Raw genomic sequence first — 5,938 nt, 5'->3', positions numbered from 1 at the left:
GTCGTTGTCGTCTTTCTCCGTCGTTGTCGTCATTCTCCGTCGTTGTCTGCTTCGTTGTCGTCTTTCTCCGTCGTTGTCGTCTTTCTCCGTCGTTGGCGTTTTTCTCCGTCGTTGTCTGCTTCGTTGTCGTCTTTCTCTGTCGATGTCTGCTTCGTTGTCGTCTTTCTCCGTCGTTGTCGTCTTTCTCCGTCGTTGTCTGATTCGTTGTCATCTTTCTCCGTCGTTATCTGCTTCGTTGTCATCTTTCTCTGTCGATGTCTGCTTCGTTGTCGTCTTTCTCCGTCGTTGTGGTCTTTCTCTGTCGATGTCTGCTTCGTTGTCGTCTTTCTTCGTCGTTTTCTTCTTTCTCCGTCGTTGTCTGCTTCGTTGTCGTCTTTCTCCGTCGTTTTCTTCTTTCTCCGTCGTTGTCTGCTTCGTTGTAGTCTTTCTCCGTTGTTGTCGTCTTTCTCCGTCGTTGTCGTCTTTCTCAGTCGTTGTCGTCTTCCTCCGTCGTTGTCTGCTTCGTTGTCGTCTTTCTCTGTCGTTGTCGTCTTTCTCCGTCGTTGTCGTCTTTCTCCGTCGTTGTCTGCTTCGTTGTCGTCTTTCTCCGTCGTTGTCGTCTTTCTCCGTCATTGTCGTCTTTCTCCATCGTTGTCTGCTTCGTTGTCATCTTTTTCCGTCGTTGTCGTCTTTCTCCGTCGTTTTCTGCTTCGTTGTCGTCTCTCTCCGTCGTTGTCTGCTTATTTGTCGTCTTTCTCCGTCGTTGTCGTTTTTCTCCGTCGTTGTAGTCTTTCTCTGTCATTTTCTGCTTCGTTGTCGTCTTTCTCCGACAGTGTCTGCTTCGTTGTCGTCTTTCTCCGTCGTTGTCTGCTTCGTAATCGTCTTTCTCCGACGTTGTCTGCTTCGTTATCGTCTTTCTCCGTCGATGTCGTCTTTCTCCGTCGTTGTCGTCTTTCTCCTTCGTTGTCTGATTCATTGTCGTCTTTCTCCGTCGTTGTCTGCTTCATTGTTGTCTTTCTCCGTCGTTGTCGTCTTTCTCCGTCGTTGTCTGCTTCGTTATCGTCTTTCTCCCTCGTTGTCGTCTTTCTCCGTCGTTGTCGTCTTTCTCCGTCGTTGTCATCTCTCTCCATCTTTGTCTGCTTCGTTGTCGTCTTTCTCCGTCGTTGTCGTCTTTCTCCGTCGTTGGCGTCTTTCTCCGTCGTTGTCTGATTCGTTGTCATCTTTCTCCGTCGATGTCTGCTTCGTTGTCGTCTTTCTCCGTCGTTGTCGTCTTTCTCCGTCGTTGTCTGCTTCGTTGTCATCTTTCTCCGTCGTTGTCTGCTTCATTGTCGTCTTTCTCCGTCGTTGTCGTCTTTCTCCCACGTTTTCGTCTTTCTCCGTCGTTGTCTGCTTCGTTGTCGTCTTTCTCCGTCATTTTCTTATTTCTCCGTCGTTGTCTGCTTCGTTGTCATCTTTCTCCATTGTTTTCTTCTTTCTCCGTCGTTGTCTGCTTCGTTGTCGTCTTTCTCCGTTTTTGTCGTCTTTCTCCGTCGTTGTCGTCTTTCTCCGTCGTTGTCGTCTTTCTCCGTCGTTCTCTGCTTCGTTGTCGTCTTTCTCCGTCGTTGTCTGCTTCGTTGTCGTCTTTCTCCGCGTTGTCGTCTTTCTCCGTCGTTGTCGTCTTTCTCCGTCGCTGTCTGCTTCGTTGTCGTCTTTCTCCTTCGTTGTCGTCTTTCTCCGTCTTTGTCATCTTTCTGCGTCGTTGTCTACTTCGTTGTCGTCTTTCTCCGTCCATGTCTGCTTCGTTGTCGTCTTTCTCCGTCGTTGTCGTCTTTCTCCGTCGTTGTCGGCTTTGTTGTCGTCTTTCTCCTTCGTTGTCGTCTTTCTCCGTCGTTGTCGTCTTTCTCCGTCGTTGTCCGCTTCTTTGTCATCTTTCTCCGTCGTTGTCGTTTTTCTCCGTCGTTGTCGTCTTTCTACGTCGTTGTCTGCTTAGTTGTTGTCTTTCTCCGTCGATGTCGTTTTTCTCCGTCGTTGTCTGCTTCGTTGTCGTCTTTCTCCGTCGTTGTCGTCTTTCTCCGTCGTTGTCTGCTTCGTTTTCATCTTTCTCCGTCGTTGTCATCTTTCTCCATCGTAATCGTCTTTCTCCGTCGTTGACGTCTTTCTCAGTCGTTGTCGTCTTTCTCCGTCGTTGTCGTCTTTCTCCGTCGTTGTCGTCTTTCTCCGTCTTTGTCTGATCGTTGACGTCTTTCTCCGTCGTTATCGTCTTTCTCCGTCGTTGTCGTCTTTCTCCGTCGTTGTCGTCTTTCTCCGTCGTTGTCTGCTTCGTTGTCGTCTTTCTCCGTCGTTGTCGTCTTTCTGCGTCGTTATCATCTTTCTCCGTCGTTGTCGTCTTTCTACGTCGTTGTCTGCTTCGTTGTCGTTTTTCTCCTTCGTTGTTGTCTTTCTCCGTCGTTGTCTTCTTCGTTGTCGTCTTTCTCCTTCGTTGTCGTCTTTGTCCGTCGTTGTCTACTTCGTTGTCGTCTTTCTCCGTCGATGTCTGCTTCGTTGTCGTCTTTCTCAGTCGTTGTCGTCTTTCTCCCTCGTTGTCCGCTTCTTTGTCATCTTTCTCCGTCGTTGTCGTTTTTCTCCGTCGTTGTCGTCTTTCTACGTCGTTGTCTGCTTAGTTGTTGTCTTTCTCCGTCGATGTCGTTTTTCTCCGTCGTTGTCTGCTTCGTTGTCGTCTTTCTCCGTCGTTGTCGTCTTTCTCCGTCGTTGTCTGCTTCGTTTTCATCTTTCTCCGTCGTTGTCATCTTTCTCCATCGTAATCGTCTTTCTCCGTCGTTGACGTCTTTCTCAGTCGTTGTCGTCTTTCTCCGTCGTTGTCGTCTTTCTCCGTCGTTGTCGTCTTTCTCCGTCTTTGTCTGATCGTTGACGTCTTTCTCCGTCGTTATCGTCTTTCTCCGTCGTTGTCGTCTTTCTCCGTCGTTGTCGTCTTTCTCCGTCGTTGTCTGCTTCGTTGTCGTCTTTCTCCGTCGTTGTCGTCTTTCTGCGTCGTTATCATCTTTCTCCGTCGTTGTCGTCTTTCTACGTCGTTGTCTGCTTCGTTGTCGTTTTTCTCCTTCGTTGTTGTCTTTCTCCGTCGTTGTCTTCTTCGTTGTCGTCTTTCTCCTTCGTTGTCGTCTTTGTCCGTCGTTGTCTACTTCGTTGTCGTCTTTCTCCGTCGATGTCTGCTTCGTTGTCGTCTTTCTCAGTCGTTGTCGTCTTTCTCCCTCGTTGTCTGCTTCGTTGTCGTCTTTCTCCGTCGTTGTCGTATTTCTCCGTCGTTGTCTGTTTCGTTGTCGTCTTTCTCCGTCGTTGTCGTTTTTCTCCGTCGTTGTCTGCTTCATTGTAGTCTTTCTCCGTCGTTGTCATCTTTCTCCATCGTTATCGTCTTTCTCCGTCGTTGTCGTCTTTCTCCGTCGTTGTCTGCTTCGTTTTCGTCTTTCTCCGTCGTTGTCGTCTTTCTCCGTCGTTGTCGTCTTTCTCCGTCGTTGTTGCCTTCGTTGTCGTCTTTCTCCGTCGTTGTCGTCTTTCTCCGTCGTTATCGTCTTTCTCCATCGTAGTCGTCTTTCTCCGTCGTTGTCGTCTTTCTCCGTCGTTGTCTGCTTCGTTGTCGTCTTTCTCCGTCGTTGTCGTCTTTCTCTGTCGTTGTCGTCTTTCTCCGTCGTTGTCTACTTCGTTGTCGTCTTTCTCCGTCGTTGTCGTCTTTCTCCATTGTTATCTGCTTCGTTCTCGTATTTCTCCATCGTTGTCTGCTTCGTTGTCGTCTTTCTCCGTCGTTGTCGTCTTTCTCCGTCGTTTTCTGATTCGTTGTCTTCTTTCTCCGTCGTTGTCGTCTTTCTCCGTCGGTGTCTGCTTCGTTGTCGTCTTTCTCCGTCGTTGTCGTCTTTCTCCTTCGTTGTCTGCTTTGTTGTCATCATTCTCCATCAGTGTGTGCTTCGTTGTTGTCTTTCTCCGTCGTTGTCGTCTTTCTCCGTCGTTGTCTGCTTCGTTGTCGTCTTTCTCCATCGTTGTCTGCTTCGTTTTCGTCTTTCTCCGTCGTTGTCGTCTATCTCCGTCGTTGTCTGCTACGTTGTCGTCTTTCTCCGTTGTTGACGTCTTTCTCCGACGTTGTCGTCTTTCTCCGACGTTGTCTGCTTCGTTGTCGTCTTTCTCCGTCGTTGTCGTCTTTCTCTGTCGTTGTCTGCTTCGTTGTCGTCTTTCTCCGTCGTTGTCGTCTTTCTCCGTCGTTGTCTGCTTCGTTGTCGTCTTTCTCCGTAGTTGTCGTCTTTCTCCGTCGTTGTCGTCTTTCTCCGTCGTTGTCTGCTTCGTTGTCGTCTTTCTCCGTCGTTTTCTTCTTTCTCCGTTGTTGTCTGCTTCGTTGTCGTCTTTGTCCGTCGTTGTCGTCTTTCTCCGTCGTTGTCGTATTTCTCCGTCATTGTCTGCTTCGTTGTCGTCTTTCTCCGTCGTTGTCTGCTTCGTTGACGTCTTTCTCCGTCGTTGTCTGCTTTCTCCGTCTTTGTCGTCTTTCTCTGTTTTTGTCTGCTTCGTTGTTGTCTTTCTCCGTCGTTGTCGTCTTTCTCCGTCGTTGTCTGCTTCGTTGACGTCTTTCTCCGTCGTTATCGTCTTTCTCCTTCGTTGTAATGCTTCATTGTCGTCTTTCTCCGTCGTTGTCTGCTTCATTGTCGTCTTTCTCCGTCGTTGTCGTCTTTGTCCATCGTTGTCTGCTTCGTTGTCGTCTTTCTCCGTCGTTGTCGTCTTTCTCCGTCGTTGTCTGATTCGTTGTCGTGTTTCTCTTTCGTTGTCGTCTTTCTCCGTTGTTATCGTCTTTCTCCGTCGTTGTCGTCTTTCTCCGCCGTTGTCTGCTTCGTTGTCGTCTTTCTACGTCGTTGTCGTCTTTCTCTGTCGTTGTCTGCTTCGTTGTCGTCTTTCTCCGTCGTTGTCGTCTTTCTCCGTCGTTGTCGTCTTTCTCCGTTGTTGTCCGCTTCTTTGTCATCTGCTTCGTTGTCGTCTTTTCCGTCGTTGTCTGCTTCGTTGTCGTCTTTCTCCGTCGATGTCGTCTTTCTCCGTCGTTGTCTGCTTCGTTGTCGTATTTCTCTGTCGTTGTCGTCTTTCTCCGTCGTTGTCTGATTCGTTTTCATCTTTCTCCGTCGTTGTCATCTTTCTCCATCGTAATCGTCTTTCTCCGTCGTTGTCGTCTTTCTCCGTCGTTGTCGTCTTTCTCCGTCGTTGTCTGCTTCCTTGTCGTCTTTCTCCGTCGTTGTCGTCTTTCTCCGACTTTGTCTGCTTCGTTGACGTCTTTCTCCGTCGTTATCGTCTTTCTCCGTCGTTGTCGTCTTTCTCCGTCGTTGTCGTCTTTCTCCGTCGTTGTATGTTTCGTTGTCGTCTTTCTCCGTCGTTGTCGTCTTTCTCCGTCGTTATCGTCTTTCTCCGTCGTTGTCGTCTTTCTACGTCGTTGTCTGCTTCGTTGTCTTTTTTCTCCTTCGTTGTCGTCTTTCTCCGTCGTTGTCTGCTTCGTTGTCGTCTTTCTCCGTCGTTGTCGTCTTTCTCCATCGTTGTCGTCTTTCTCCGTCGTTGTCTGCTTCGTTGTCGTCTTTCTCTGTCTTTGTCGACTTTCTCCGTCGTTGTCTGCTTCATTGTCATCTTTCTCCGTCGTTTTCTTCTTTCTCCGTCGTTGTCTGCTTCGTTGTCATCTTTCTCCTTCGTTGTCGTCTTTCTCCGTCGTTGTCTGCTTCGTTGTCGTCTTTCTCAGTCGTTGTCGTCTTTCTCCGTCTTTGTCGTCTTTCTCCGTCGTTGTCTGCTTCGTTGTCGTCTTTCTCCGTCGTTGTCGTCTTTCTCCGTCGTTGTCTGCTTCATTGTCATCTTTCTCCGTAGTTGAAGTCTTACTCCGTCGTTATCGTCTTTCTCCGTCGGTGTCGTCTTTCTCCGTCGTTGTCTGCTTCGTTGTCGTCTTTCTCCGTCGTTGTCGTCTTTCTCCGTCGTTGTC

The sequence above is a fragment of the Gallinula chloropus genome, assembly GCF_964237585.1.
Source record: "Gallinula chloropus genome assembly, contig: HAP1_SCAFFOLD_37, whole genome shotgun sequence".
In the NCBI taxonomy this organism is placed as follows: domain Eukaryota; kingdom Metazoa; phylum Chordata; class Aves; order Gruiformes; family Rallidae; genus Gallinula; species Gallinula chloropus.
The sequence above is the reverse complement of the archived record's forward strand: the minus strand, read 5'-3'. Positions refer to the sequence as shown.